Raw genomic sequence first — 16,644 nt, forward strand, 5'->3', positions numbered from 1 at the left:
GGAAAGGGAACCTTAGCCTTAACTGTCCTCAGGACTGGGAGATTCTTCCCACGGCCCCTGTGCCCTTGGCTGTTTGAAATTCAAGTAAGAGAGGAGAGGTCCATATTGACAGCAGTCAAAGTCAATTCCTGCCACATTTTTGCCATGGCTTCCCCACCCACAACCCTTTCCTAAATTGTAGCTCTCCTTCACTATTAAAACACACACACACACACACACATACGCACACACACATACGCACACAGGCACACGCGCGTGCGCTCCACATGCCGCCTTATTGCATGCCTTCTCCCAGTGTCTCCCTGAGTCCAGTGGAGCCATGGTGGAGGAGGGCTGGAAGGGTTGTCCTTTTAGGAAAGGATTTTCTGAGGAAGGTGGAATCTTTCCTAGGGACATGCCCCATCCACGTCCTTCCTTACTACCCAGAGCTACCCTCGAAATGAAATTCCCTAAGACTCAGGGTAACTCTAATGGATAAGCAAGTCCCCCAGGACTCTCTCTTTTTCCTCAAAGGGGGTCGTGCAAACTTGTCCAGAACCTCTCCCAAAGCCCCAGGAGTCCAGGGTGCTGTTGTGTTGTTATGATTGCAAACCAGAGGCAGGGCAGATCTCTAGCTCAGACTTGCCAAGCCCCAGATAAGGAGCTCATTGCTGACTTCTCCTTTGCTCTGTCGCCCACTACTCAGTGTCTCTAAATTCCCTTCAGAATCCCAGTCTGCCCAGTGTGGAATTTAAAGAGGCAGCATCTCCTTTGACGGGGAGGTTTGGCCATGGCTCTTCCATATTAAACCGGGGGCTCTAGTGTAGCAGGAATCCAACCTTTGAAAAAATGTCCCTGCACGGTGACCACACATCGGGCTAAATAAGGAGTCATGCTTACATCCCAAATGCTCCCCAAATCTCAAATCCAGAGCACCCTGAGGAAGTCCACAGTGGGTTTCCCGGTGGCTACGTGATCCTGTAGTAAGGCTCCCATGCGGTGTAAGCAGAAGAGACCTAATTAAAAAGGCACACAAGTGCACACATGCAAACACATACGTACAAACATGCACACACACATCGCGCTGTAAGTAGGTTATAGGACCTCTCTCCCCATATTCTCTCTCTCTCTCTCTCTCTCTCTCTCTCTCTCTCTCTCTCTCTCTCTCTCTCTCTCTCTCTCTCTCTCTCTCTCTCTCTGTCTCTCTCTCTCTCTCTCTCTCTCTCACACACACACACACACAGACACACACCAAACGCAAACTACGCCACACACGCCAAGACACACTTGCACCATATCAAGGACCCCAGTGGCACCCATGTCTTGAGAGCGCCTGGGCACACAGGCCACTTACCAAGACCCACTTTTAACCCTTCGCACCCTGGGGAATACAGACACCACTACCCCCTCCCTGGAACCAGGGAGGACTTGGAGGTGGCTGGGAAGCCAAATGGGAGGAGGGAGGGGACAGAGCAGAGGAGGGTGCCAGGAGAGGGAGGGGCGGGGGCAGGAGGGGGCGCCCCGAATGCGGCCCAGGGCCGGCTCCCAGGGCAGCGGTGCGGCCGGGCACTGCGCCTGGCGCCGCCTTACCTGGAGTCAATGTCCGTCTTTGGCGGAGAGCTGAGGGCGGACGCTTTTTATTCGGCTAGGTGGGAAGTTGAGAGAGCCCTGCGTCCAGCTCGCATACCGGGGACGGCGCGGGGACTGCAGGCGTGGGGGTACCTGGCTCCTAGCAGCCTGGCTCATACTCAGCCGTAAAGTCCCCTTCGCTGGTCCCGAGGACAGGCATGAATCCTGGCTCCGGAAGGCAGTCCTTACTCCGGGTGCCTCGGGGGCCTTTGCCTCCGGCTGGCTCGCTCTCCCCTGCTCCCTGCTCGCTCGCTCGCTCGTTCGCTGGCTCCTCTGCGCTTCCCTCCTCCCCCCGCGCGCGATCAGTTAGCAGCGGTGGGGACTCGGAGCGAGGCGGCTGGCGAATGGAGAGGGAAGTCCAAGTGCGCCGCGGTCTCTGGGCCGGGAGCAGCGGAGGCCGGGCTACGCGGAGGGAGGGACTTACCCGGCGACGGTCGAAAATGAATGGGGGAGCGGCGGCCGGGGGCGGGGAGGGAGGAGCCGAGCGCCGGGGTTTATTCTGAGCAGTGTTTTGTACATCTTTAGGCGGAGGAGGAGAAGGGAGAGGAGGGGAGAAGGGAGGCCGCCTCGGAGGGGGCGGGGGGACACCCTGGGTGGGCTGTGGCTGAGCCTTTGGTGAGTGTCCTCGGTCCGGGGATGGGCGGGCGCGTCTCTGGGGAGGTGCCCCCCAAGGGGCTGTGGATGTGCGCAAACCCAGAGTGGTGGTGTTGGCAAGCGTGTTTGGAGCTGTGTGCGTCGCCAGTGATCCCAGTGCCTCTGCTTCTGCGGGTGCTTGCGTGGCTGCGCGTACCCATCTGAGTGTGGATTTTGCCTTCGCAAGTGCCTGCGTGGGTCCGTTTGTATATGTGTGTCTGTCTCTGAATGTTTAGTTCCATTACCCGCGGTCTGTAGGCGTAAACCCACGTAACCTCCTCCAATGGAGCCTGCGCTTCTCTCAATGCGGGCAGGATGGAGGCGTGAGAAGCCCAGGGTACGCGAAGTTCTCTGGAGACCACCAGAGACAGGGAAAGGGGCATGGAAGGGTGGAGAAGACGGGTGTCAGAAGTCACAGAGTCCGGAAACAGCATAAAATGCTGTCCCGGTGTGCAGACATCCAGCCTCTTCCCAAATCGGGAAAGGCCCACACGGCATTTCACACAGTTCATGCCCTGTGCATATGCTTATTTTGCTTGCTTTTTAAAAATGTTAGAGCCATAGCAGCAAGGCAGATTCCCAATCCTTTGAAGTTTAAGCAAAAGTAGGAACTCTCAGTGAAACAGCCAGATGGAGAGGCAAAGAAAGATATGGGGAAATTATGTAAAGGAACCTAGATTGAGTAACAAACAGCTCCGAATCTAGAGGATTTGGGATCCTGCACCTATGTAATCTTGGCCAAATGACCTGCTCCCTAAACCTCAACCCTTCATCTGTGCAATTTGAAAGTAGAACGACTAGTCTAGTCTCATAGATTCAATGGAAGATTTAAATGCATTATTATACATAAAAAGCCTTCCAAATACACACTGGGATTTAGTAAACACTCAATGCGTGTTCTTTTATTATGACGTCTATTGTTGTCAATGTCATCATTACCCAAAGGATGATAGGGAAAGGGAAGATGTCATAGCCAGGAGGATCTAGGAATATCTAGGAGGCAGTTAACTAATTGGACATAGAGGGTTCTTGAGACAAAAGAGAAGAGAGATGCTTGAGTAAGGAAGGGGGAAAGTGAAGGCAATTCTTGAATTAGGAAGAAGAAAGGGAAGGAATGAGGTGTGTGAGAGAGAGTGAGAGAGAGAGAGAGAGAGAGAGAGAGAGAGAGAGAGAGAGAGAGAGAGAGAGACTGAGAGAAAAGAACCCTTGAGTCTCGAGTACTTGGCTGTAGAGGAGGGAGGAAGAGACACCAGGGACCAGCAAGTCTGTTAAATTCAGAATTCCACTCTGCTTTTCATCTGATCAAATCCAAGTGTAGACTTCAGCACCACGGACAGCTGTACAGCCACTGACCATAGCTTATTCTGTTTGATAGTACCTTCCTTTTCTTTGGGCCTGGGTATTTTTTCCCCCCTCTCAGTTCCTGACCTGGGTTCATAGACCGAGTAGTAATTCCTGGAACATTCCGACTTTGATTTAAGCCACTAATAAATACATTCTCTCAGTACATATATTATTTCTTCTATCAATTTCAATCAGAAGCTATCAGGCTATTTCCTATCCCTGTCTCTCTCCTGTTATCCTTTTCCTTGGTGTGTGTGTCTCTCTCTCTCTTCTCTCTTCCTCCCTCCCTCCCTTTCTCCTTATGTCTTCATTGTCTCTGAGCTCAGACCCCCGCCTTGGACAGTAGTAGGCAGCAGCAGCGCCAACAGGACCATAGTTCTGAAATTAATCTGAAACAACCTAGCTAGACAGCTTCATACAAGAAGCAAGGTATAAACTGCGTCATATGATCTGTTCTCTCTTAATCTCACAATATGGGTCCAGACCTACATACTTTAGAAGATAAGTAGAACAATCTCCTTACTCCCTCTCCCATACCCTACATAACCTCCAGGAAACATAGAACCCTTCCCACCACCAATTAATGGAGAGAGAGAGAGAGAGAGAGAGAGAGAGAGGTTGTTTAGTTGGGTTTTGTTTGTTTAACTTCTGCCATGTGTAAGATATTTCATTTTGAATGTCCACTATAGTATTTATTATTATTTGTTCCATTTTATGAGATATAGGGAGCTGTGGTGGCACTGTGGGTTAGATATTGGACTGCTAACCACAAGGTAAGTGGTTCAAACTTATCAGCCACTCAACAGGAAAACATACAAGGCTGTCTACTCCCACAGTCCCTGTTTTGGACCCCCTCCAGAGCAGTTTTACTCGGTTTTACTGGGTCCCTATGAGTTGGAATCACCTAGATGGCAGTGGATTGGGTTTATGAGAGATAAGATGGTTAATACCATACCATTTTTACATAATAAGAATTTGGATCTTGGAAAATGTATGTGGTATTCAGCTAGTAGGTGGTAGAGTCAAGAATTCCATATCCAATACTGATTCTTTACTGCGTCCTCTAGGCGAGAGGTGATTGCCAGATCATGGAAATTAATAGGACAGCAATTCTCAATCCTAAATATCAACTGGGGCCATTGCATTCCCTACACCAATGGAATATTTAGTGGCCCTTGTCCCTGAAGAAGGAGTGGAGGCTTTGCATGGACAGATTTAAGGCTCACCTGAGGTTTATGGATTCTGCGTTTTGAGTAAAACTCCAACCTTTCCAGGTCTTAGTTCATTTGCATTTGGCTCTATTTAGCTTTCCTGTTTCTATGAAGAAAGGATAAGAGGGACATTTTAAAAGTCTCCAAAGACTCCTTGGTCATCAGAAAAATTCTCAGCGTGAAGTATTTCTAATGACTTATGGAAAAAGCAATTGGTACCATATGGATAACATTTCGGCAGAAATACACACGGGTGGGAAAAGGTTTAGAAGCCAAAAATACATTTCTTTTTTTTTCTTTGCCAAAGAAAGAACATTTACGGCAGCTTGAGATATGTGAGAAATGTCTTGTTCTTTCTTTGGGGTGGGTGTTTGTGAGCAGCTGTTTGCTATTTCCACTGAATTTACCAAGGGCCCTCATGAGGAGGAGGGTGCTGGTGGTTTAAGGTAGTTGTAAGAAAGAACTTCCTGTGTACAGATGCTATGATAGGACCCTTCCCCAAGCACATTTCATGAGGAAACCGATTGTTTCATTTATAGTCTCCATAGCAGGCTGGGCTTGATAATCAGTGGATCGACATTTTAGGGTTGCAGTCTCTTTAGAAAACCTTATGATTACTGTTGATCTCAATCATGGGGGAAAAGTATTTACAAAATCGTCCGCATTTTTGGACATTTCAGAAGGGGAGAAAAGAAAAGAAAGATATGTGTGGTGGGGAAATATGGCACTATTTAATTTTTAAAAAATTTAATGGCCACAATATGCTGCGTGGAATTTTACTGACTCCATGCATGATGGTATTGTTCATGAATCTCTATCCTTGGACCCCAGACTTAAAACATCTCGAGCAAATAACCTTCTTGGTCTCCAGCCTTACCAAAAATGTTATAGGCTGTTTCATTTAGACTTGAGCTTAAGAAATTGTAAAGGGGAAACCAATAGGGAAATCAATAAGCAGGCAAATAGTCCAGTTCTAGGAATTCACAAGCACTATAGATAAAGAAGTGATGAGATGGAGGTGCCACTTCCCCCTCCTTAAATAAAGATAAGATCCAACCCTGTTTGTGCAGGACTCTGAGCCACCTGCTTCTGCCTCAAAAGCTTAAGTTTACTACTCCTGTCAAATCCCAAGGGATTCAAATCCCTTAATCTGAGGTGCCTTGGGTTCAGAACAAGCTGAACAGCTGTGGGAAAAACCCACATTCATTGAGTGCCTACTGAGTGTGAGCTAACATGAAAAATCTAGAGAGGAATGGTGTGCCTTGTTACTGACTTCTAGCAGCCCAGAATTCATTGCAGAGCCAGACTTGAGCCCCAGAAACCATACGGCGCCATGGGAGGAAAATGGCATGAGCAAGTTCTATAGAACATGCTGAAAAAGCTAAAAGGAGGAGATAACATTCAACACCTATCAGGATCTCTTTTTAAAAGAGAGTAGATAAATGGATAAGAACTCATATTTATAGTCTGTGGGTAAGGGCTTGAAAACTAGCTGGCAGGTTTGAACTCCTGTAGGGGTGCCTCCAGAGACAGGCTTCAGAATCAGCTTGCCAAAGACGGCAGTCCAGTCCGGGAGCCCTTATGGAGCAGTTCTTCTCTGCATGCATGGGGCAGCCATTGCTCAGGATTAGCGAGAGGGCGACTAACCACAATAACCATAGGAGGGGCCTGCAAAAGGATTGGGAAAATATCATTCTCTTTACATGATCTGTTTAAGCCCCCTCCTGTTTGCTTGGCACTTACTATGTGTGATTTCAATTTACTTGAAATCCCAATTAATAATATCCAAGGAAGCCACAGACACAAAGAATCAAAGAGCGCATTGCATTGGCTAAATCCACCACACAAGGCCTCGTTAAAGTTGTCAACAGCAAAGATGTCCCTCTGAGAAAGAGGTATGCCTGACCCAAGTGATGGTATTTTGAATGGTCTCTTCTGTATGCAAAACCTTGATGATCAATAAGGAGGATGGAAGAATTAATGTGTCAGCATTATTGTATTGGCAGGTAATTTTGGTTATAAAACAAACTGCTAGAAGCGTGAACATATTTGTCTTGAAGAAGTACAACTTGTATGCTCCTTAGAAGTAAGAATGGCCGTCCCCACCTGGGTTTCAACTATACCTCTTCATTACATTACCCTTGATAATGCCCTACCAGGCCTCCCACACACATCTCACCACCAATTTGGATCACTTGTTGTTCCCTTTTCCCTGGGTTTGTTAACACTACTTCCTTTTCCCCCACATCCCCCTATCCCATTTCCCCCCGGAACTGTCGGTCCATTGGTTTTCCTCCAGATTGTTTATCCAGCCTATCTTATTTAAACAGACCTGTGGAGATAATAGCATGCTCAAAAACAAGACAGAGCAACACCAAGCAACAATATACAACAAAACAACAACAACAAACCACTGACAAAGAACAAAACACATCAAGAAAGAAAAGCTTGTAGTTAGTGCAAGGATCATTTGTTGGCCTTTAGGAGTGTTTTCCAGTCCAGTCTGTTGGGGCACCATGCCCTGGACCCAAAGTTCACCTTCAGCATTCCCTGGTTGCCTCTCCATTCCCTTACTGTTCCGCTGCACTCCCCCAGTGCTTTGCCTCGGTGTGGTGGGATCAGGTCGGGCGCAATTCCCACACTGTGTCTCCGGTGCTGTCCCCCGCAGGGCCATGGGTCAGTGAGGGACATCATGTCTCATAGTGGGGCAGGCCATGTGGTCCTCTCTGTGGACTGTCTATTATAATTGGGGTCATAGGAATGGGAAACACAGGGAATCCAGGACAGATGATACCTTCAAGACCAGGTGTGTAAGTGGTGATACTGGGAGGGTGGAGGGAGAGTGGGTTGGAAAGAGGGAACCACTTACAAGGATCTACATGTGATCTCTTCCCTGGGGGATAGATAACCGAAAAGGGGGTGAAGGGAGATGTCAGACAGGGCAAGATATGACTAAATAATAATTTATAAATTATCAAGGGCTCACGAGGGAGAGGGGAGTGGGAAGGGAGGGGAAATAAAAAGAGGACCTGATGCCAAGGGCTTAGGTGGAGAGCAAATGTTTTGAGAATGATGAGTGCAAAGAATGTACAGATGTGCTTTACATAATTGGTGTATGTATGGATTGTGATAAGAGCTGTATAAGCCCCTAATAAAATGTTTTTGATAAAAATTTAATAAATATAAAGACAAAAAAGGAAGCAAGAATGGCAATACTTCATCTCGCATACTTTGGACATGTCAATGGGAAGATGAGAAGATCCTAACAGAACGATGCCTTACTTGGTAGAGAGTCTGTGAAGAAGAGGAGGCATTCCCAAACAGGTCGGCCCAGTGCCTTCAATGCTGCCCTCAAGCCGCAACAACATTGAGGCTGGCCGGGGAGTAGGCAGAGTTTGTTCTGTGGCACACGGGACTCTTCTGAGTTTTAACCAACCCAATGGCACCTAACAGCACTATCAAACTACGTGTGAGCAAGGAAATTCTTCAGTGTCTCTTACCTACCTTTGGAGCACCTCAGACGTGAATACAAATGCCCTTTAATTTTTTCCCCATCATTCCTTCACCTCCTCTTCTATCTTCTACTCCCATCTTCCTTTTTTTGCTCCATCCCAACCCCATCAGAGCACAATGCTTCGCAAGGAATATCCATCCCTTACTTTACTTATCAAGAATTTCAAAGGACTTTTCATTCTATAGCAGTGTGCAAACCCTTCTCCCTACCATGCAGTGTCCTCCATCACCTGGCCCCGGAGGCTTTTCCAATGGTGTTTATCCCTAGTTATCATCCTCGTAACTTTTCTGTCAGCAAAAATAAATAAACAACTGCTTACTGTTTACTATAGCGGTTCCAGCTTCCCTCTCCCTGTGTCCTTTCTTATTCTGTGCCTCTACTGCCATGTCTTTTTCTCTCCAGAAACATTTCATTGTTCTATGACAAAATATAACCTTTTAATGAATAACTAATTTGTATACCATCGCTGCTCCTTTTCAATTAGGATAGAAGGCATTTTAACATGAAGTGTACACGTTTGTACAACCCTATCTGGCCTTAACTACCTAATTTTCAATTTCTAGTGTCCCAAATTCTTGACTGCTGCTAAAACTTTGTGCTAGCTCTTCCCTTGCTCAGAAACTACTGTCCATCCCCGTCCTACTCCTGTCTACCTTCAAGTTTCAGTGTCAATGTCACTCTCCTGATTTCCAGGCCAAGACTGGTCTTCTGCTATCTGTCTTCTTCTCTTTTTTTCTCCTTTTTCCTTTTACTAATGCATTTATGGTCACATCATCCTCATATCATACAATTCAATAGTTCAGCCATAGCAAGAACAGTTGTACCACCTTAACCGCAATTAATTTTAGAACATTTTCTTCTTCCTTGTACTCATTGCTATTCATGTAATCCCCCCACCAACAATTTTGGCAAAAGTATACACAATGAAACATTCTCCAACTCAACAACTTCTACATGTATAATTCAGTGCCATTGATTATACTCTGTTTGTTGTGCAACCATTATTGATATCCCGCTCCAAATTGTTCTACCAACTATTAAATTAAACTCAATGTCCCCTAAGCAAAAAGTCTTCCTCTTTCTAGTGGTTTATTTTATTATTATTATTATTATTATTATTATTATTGTTATATTTAGTAGTTTCCTTGATATAATATTCACATATCATTCATTTCCATAGTTAAATCACATTTTTAAAGAGTTGTATACATATACGCACAATCAGTTTTAATGCTCCCTCCGCTCTCCATCATTATCCTGCTACCAGTCTTATCTTTATCCTCTAGACCTCCCTCATAATCTGTGTAATCATTGTAATTAAAGGGTTACTGCTGGCATTATTTGTTTACTATCTGTTTCCTCTGCTAGAACTGAAACCTCCAAACCTAAGGATCTCTCCACCACAAGAACTTAAAGTTTTAGGATGTAGTGAACATGTATGAACTGCATCATGTGTGTCAATCAAGAACTACTCTGTGTGCAGCCCTCTGAAGCCAGAATTAGTGTTATGATTATCCCCAGCACTTTAGAGATGAGGACAACTAGCTCAAACATCACAATTATGAGGATGGTACAAGACTGGGCAGTGCGTCATTCTGCTGTATAGTTGGTTGCTATGGGTCTGAACCGATGACCTGAAGGCAGTCAACAACAACAATGAGTAAGAGTAAATTGTCCAACATCACATATTAGAACTAAAAGTGAAATCCAGACTGCCCTGCTACAGAAATCAAGCACAGAGCCCATCTGCTGCCTAGTTCTTTACATGGCATAAGCCCAGCATATATCTAATAAACAGAGCTCTCTCTAACACCTTCAATGCTTAAGTATATTCTTTCTCACCTGACTAGGGGACATGCTTTTCACAGTGGTTATCTGCATATGTGGATCTGGCCCATAGCATCCCCAGCTATTGGTTGTGATCTTTCAGAAAACACACTGACATGCTGGAGCCATGCCACCACTTACTAATTCCCTGCGCACGAAAAAGGTGTACCGTTCCTAGCCTCCCATCCCATTTTACCCTCTGCTCCTGCCACCACAAGCCTCAGCCACAAAAAAACAGATGTGCTGGGACATGTGCACGTGCAGACTGGTTTCCCTAAGCATGCTCAATTTTCCTTCCCTCCCCTCCCCCTCCTTTCCATGTTGCTTAAACTCCAGCTTCCTCAGGTCTGAGCATGCCCAATCCATTACCCTGGTGGCATATAGATTCTAAAAGATTGTTCCTAAAAGATGCCTGGAGAAGTACTGTCATTTTGCCTGGGGCTCAAGGGACAAACTTCTTCAATCCCCCACGTCAGCCCTTTGGAAATCTCAGCTACTTTCTCCTTTTAAAAAATTATTTTTTATACCTTTTATTTTGCAATATCTGGATGCTGTGTACTTTAAACCTAAAGTAGGCATGGCAGGTAGCCCCACTTTACAAAAACAAAAGCAAAACAAGCTCAGACTCAAAGATATACATTGGCCTACAATAGGACAACACTTTGCAGTGATGGGTCCATGATTGAGCCCCCCTTATAAAACTCAGTCAGCCTGGTTCGCTGGTTCTCTAGTTCTCTGCCAAGCAGAGTTTGGGTGGTTTAGTGAGCAAAGGATTCCATTTTATTCTCTCTAGGTGCCTTTGTTTTGGTAGATCGGCACTACCCCAGCACTCACTCCATCACTTCCACTAGGGGGAGACCTACATAGACGATTTGAAGATTTTAAACCAGCTTTAGGTCCATTTTCCCCTTGGCTAACAACATCGCTGTTCTCCTTTAGGAAGCCCCCTCCAGCCCCTATCTCCATCCATTTGGTTCCAGAAGGGCTGATCCTGGCCCCGGTTACAGGGCACCTAAACGAGACTGACCAGATAGGCATTCTATCTTGCTGGATACTCTGATTGGTTTAGAGATGCACATGAACACAGGTGGAGCCAATGATAGCTGGACCAAGAATATTGCTGGAGCCATCATTAGAAAGTGCTCATAAATAAAAACACAACAATAATATATATTCTTAGACAGTAGAATCCAAGACTAAACTTTGGCCATCAGTTTCTCCTTCAAAGCAAAAGTCCTGATTGGGAATGAAGGCAGCATGGAACCACACCGAACCACAACAGAGATCCAGTGGTGCCTGAAATCTGAGACAAAAACTGGACGCTTTCAGAAATCAGAGCAAACCTTTTTCCTTTCTTTATACACCAGTTTGGTGTGGAGATTTTTTTTACTTGCTATCAAAGGTATTCTGAAAAGCGCAATATTATAAATCAGGACAGTTGAGTTTTAGATATATGCCTTTTAGGAGTTTTGCCATAGCAATACAAGAAGAAGGGTAAATAAATAAACTGAGAACCAAGCGATTAGACTTTAATCCAGTTCTGCCTCTAGTAAGTCCTGTGTCCCCAAATAATAGCATTTGTCTATCTGGATTCAAGTGGAGCTAGAATTCTAAAATAACAGTCAATGACTTTTTCCCGAGTCCTGGTGGCATAGTAGTTATGCATTGGGCTGCTAAAGCAATCTCAGCAGTTTGAAACCATCAACCACTCAGCAGGAGACACACAGGGGCTTTCTACTCCCAGAAAGATGTGCAGTCTCAGAGACTCACAATGGAACTTCTATCGGGTCCTATAGGGTCACTATGAGTCAGCATTGACCCCATGGCTGTGAATTTGATGAGACCATTCCCATTTAAAACTATTAATACAGATATAATATAATGTATATATATATATATATATATATATATATATATATATATATATATATATATATACAGAGAGTACCCTGATAGCAGAGCTGCTAACCTCAAGGTCAGCAGTTTGAACTAACAAGTAAGTGAAAGATGAGGCTTTCTGCCCCCATGAAGATTTACAGACTTGGAAACATAAAGGGGCAGTTCAACTCTGTCCTATGAGGTTGCTAATATTCTGAATTGACTTGATAGTAGTTTTTCAGTTGCACATATGTATGTGTGTATCCATATGCATATACAGTATAGAGTTTTACATAGATAGGGAAAGATTAGATAGATAGATAGCTAGATAAGAACATTGTAAAGACACTGTAAGATGAGCCCTTAAGGTCTGAAGGCACACAACATATGACTGGGGAGGAACAGTCATCTCAAAATAGAGGAGAGCATCATGACGTGGATGGAGCAAAGCCTGCAAGAGTAAAGTCTTCTGAACCTACATTTGCTGATGGAGCACGACTCAAATTGAGAAGAAACAGCTGCAAACGTCTATTAATAATTGGAAGATTGAATGTACAAAATATGAATCTAGGGAAATTAGATGTCATCAAAAATAAAATGGATCACATAAAGAGCGATAGCCTAGGCATGAGTAGAGCTGAAATAGACTGGCACTGGGCATTTTTAATCAGAAAATCCTATGGCTCACTGTGCTAGGCATGACAGAATCAAGAGGAATGGTGCTCCATTCATCATCCAAAAGGACAGTTTAAAGATCTATCTTGAAGTACAATGCTGCCTGTGATAGAATAATAGCTACCTGCACACAAGGAAATTAAGTCAATACAATTGTTATTTAAAAATAAGCACTAAACCAGTGATATAGAGATTGAAAAATTCTACCAGTCTTCAGTATGAAATTGATCAAACATGCAACCAAGAGTCATTGATGATTATTGGCAATTAGAATGCAAATTTGGAAACAAAAAGGAAGGAAAATAGTTGGAAAATATGGACTTGATGATAGAATGGAAACTGGAGATTACATGAAAGAATTTTACAAGGACTATGATTTCTTCATTATAAATACCTTTTTTTCAAAAATACAACAGACCACAATACACATCGACTTATTCAACTGGAATATACAGAAATCAAATTGACTACATGTGTGAGAAGAGATAATGGAGATGCTCAATATCAACAGTTAAAATCAGGCAAGGACTGACTGTGGAACAAACCATCAATTGCTCAAATGTAAATTCAAGCTGAAACTGAAGAAAATTCAAGCAAGTCCATGAGAGCCAAAACACAATCTTAAGTCTGTCCCACCTGAATTTCAAGAACATCTCAATAACAGATTTTACGTACTGAACATTCCTGACAGAGGACGTGATGAGCTGTTTGAGAAGGTCAAGAATATCATCCAGGAAGAAAGCAAAAGGTCATTAGAAAGTTATAAAAGAAAAGAAATATCAAAGTGGGTGTCCAAAGAGGCTCTGAAACTTGTACATAACCAAACAGAAGAAATGATGAAGTAAATAAGCTGAATAGAGAATTTCAGTGGGTAGTTTAAGAAGACAAAGTAAAATATGATCATGAGATGTGTATGAGCCTGGCATTAGGAAACCCAAAAGGAAGAGCACATGCAAGCAATCTTAATGAAAGAACCCGAGGAGCAATCCAAACCTCTGGTTGCAAAACCGAAAGACTCCATTGGCAAAATATTGAGCAATACAGAAAGCATCAAAAGAAAATGGCAACTGGACATCCCCTTATATAAGGGCCACAGGGAGGAGACAAGCCAGTCAGGGTGCAGTATAGCACCAATGAAACATACAACTTTCCTCTAGTTCAGTAATACTTCCTCCCCACAACTATCATGACCCCAATTCTACCTTACAAATCTGGCTATACCAGAGCATGTACATGGGTGCAGATATGAGCTGGAAACACAGGGAATCCAGGACAGATAAATCCCTCAGAACCAATATTGATAGTAGCCATACCAGGACAGTAAGGGTAAGGTGGGGGGAGGGCGGGAGAAAGGGAAAATCCATCACAATGATCTACCTATAACCCCCTCCCAGGGGAAGGGACAACAGAAAAATGGGTGAAGGGAGACATCAGTCAGTGTAAGACATGAAAAAAAAAATAAATTATTATTATTTTTATTTAAGGGTTCATGAGGGAGGAAGGGTGGGAGAAGAGGGGGGAAATGAGAAGCTGATACCAAGGGCTCAAGTAGAAAGACAATGTTTTGAAAATGATGATGGCAACAAATGAACCAATGTGCAAATGTGCTTGACACAATGGATGGATGGATGGATGGATGGATTGTGATAAGAGTTATACAAGCCCCCAATAAAATGAATTTTTAAGGGATGGAAAGAATACACAGAGGCACTGGACCAAGTGGTACATAAAACTATTTCTAGAGGTAGCATATAAGCGAGAACTAAGGTATTGAAAGAGAAGTCCAAGCAACACTAAAGGCATTAGCCAAAAACAAAGCTCGAGGAATTGACATAATATCAATTGGAATCTTTAAACCAGCTGACGAAGCACTGGAAGCACTCACTCATCCAGGCCAAGAAACTTGGAAGACAGCTACTTGGCCAACTACAGAAAGAGATCCATATCTGTATCTATTCCAAATCAAGGAAACCCAATAGAATATCCAAATTATAGAAAAGTATAGTAATGTTATTGACTCTCTCCCTCCCATGGAGTTGATACTGGCTCATAGCAACCCTATAGGACAAGATAGAAATGCCCTTGTGAGTTTCTGAGACTGTAATTATTTACAGACGAGCAGGTGGTTTCAAACTACGGACCTTGCGGTTAGCAGTCCAGTGTATAACCACTGTACCACCAGGGCTCACAGGCAAGCAAAATTTGATAATGCAGCAATGGTTGAACAGTTCATTGAAAGGAAGCTGCCAATAGTTCAGGCCAGATTCAGAAGCCGTGGAACGAGCAATATCACTGCGGATGTCAGATGGATTTGGGATGAAAGCAAAGAATACCATAAAACTGTTTACTTGTGTTTTATTGCCTATGCAAAATCATTTTAATGTGTGAACCATGGAACATCTTGGGAAGAATGGGAATTCCAGAATGAATCTCAGGCACAAGAAGAACAAGAGAACACTGTTTGGCATAAAATCAGGAAAGGTGTGTGTTAGGATTGGATTCTCTGGGTTGGATTCTCTCACCATGCTTATTTAATCTGTATGCTCCACAGGCAATCAGAGAAGCTGGGTTATATGAGGAAGGATGCAGCATCGAGATTGGAGGAAGGTTTATTAACAACCTGTGATATGCAGATGATACAACCTTACTAAAAGTGAGGAGTACTTGAAGCACTTACTGATGAAGATCAGTTATGACAGCATTCAGTATAGATTATAGCTCAATGTAAAGAAATCCAAAGTCCCTCTAACTGAACCAATAGGTAACATCACAATGAATACAGGAAAGATTGCTGAGGATTTGGTCTAGCTTGGAGTCACAGTGGAAGCAGCAGTCGAGAAATCAAACAAAGCATTGCATTGGATAAATCTGCTACACGAAACCTCTTTAAAGTATTGAAAAGCATGAATATTATTTGAGAACTAAGGTGTGCCTGACCAAACCCTAATATTTTCAAATGCTTCATATTCATGTGACAGTGGGGCCTTGAAGAACAAACCTGAAGAAGAATCAGCAGCACCTTTGAACTAGGGTGCTGGTGAATGAGAGTGGAAAGTGCCATGCAAAGCTGGAAGAAAACACAAATCTGTCTTGAAAGACATCCAGCTAGACTGCTCCCTACAGGCAAGGATGCCAAGACCTCGTCGCAAATATTTTCGACGTTATCAGGAGAGATCAGTCCCTGGAAAAACAGATAACATGCTTGGTAAAATAGAGGGGCAATGAAAAGAAGAAGGCCATCCGCAAGATGGACTGACACAGTGGCTGCAACAATGGGCTCAGAAGTAAAAACAATTGTGAGGAAGGCACTGGACAGGGACATGTTTTGTTCGGTTGCACATAGGGTCACCGTGAACTGGAACTGATGTGAAGGCAATATGTCCTTTCATTTAAAAAAATTGCACGTTGATGCTTTGTTTTAATTTTGCCAAGTGACATTAATTACTCTTGAATTTTATTACCACAATAAAACATTTGAACAGAATAGGCATTTTTATAATCAGAACATTCAATAAAGTTCTCATGAAATATTTTAAATAAAAATAACTCCACACAGTATGGAATGGTTATTTTGAATGTAGGTGGAGGCTAGAAATATAATAAATTAAGACATCAATGATTACGTCACGTTTTATATTAAAAAACAAACAAACTAATAGCCATCGATTCAATACTGACTCATAGTGACCCCTGTGGGTTTTTGAGACTCTAATTGTATATGAGAGTAGAAAGTCCAGTCTTTCTTCTGAGGAGCTGCTGGTGGTTTCGAACTGGCCACCAAGCAGATCACAGCCCGAAGCCTAACCACTAAAAGGAGATTGTATTGGATAAGCTTGACTTCAATCGTACCAATTATTCATAATAGGGAGTTTACTCTGACTGGTTTCAGAAAAAAAACAAGTCGTGGAAATACACTCCAGTTTCAATGTCCATGCTGCAAACTCAAAATCAATT

The 16,644-nt window shown here is 43.6% G+C and overlaps 1 protein-coding gene across 1 annotated transcript in view; it reads right to left on the reverse strand.

Moving 5' to 3' along the window:
- The window catches only part of BRINP1 (BMP/retinoic acid inducible neural specific 1), a 216,740-nt gene extending 214,800 nt beyond the window's left edge, over positions 1-1,940 (reverse strand). Inside the window, exon 1 of the mRNA XM_075559034.1 lies at positions 1,570-1,940. The gene's annotated coding sequence lies outside the window, so the exon portion shown is untranslated. The remainder of the gene's footprint in view (positions 1-1,569) is intronic.
- Positions 1,941-16,644: the final 14,704 nt, after the last annotated feature.

This window comes from Tenrec ecaudatus, chromosome 10 (genome assembly GCF_050624435.1).
Source record: "Tenrec ecaudatus isolate mTenEca1 chromosome 10, mTenEca1.hap1, whole genome shotgun sequence".
Taxonomy (NCBI): Eukaryota; Metazoa; Chordata; class Mammalia; order Afrosoricida; family Tenrecidae; genus Tenrec; species Tenrec ecaudatus.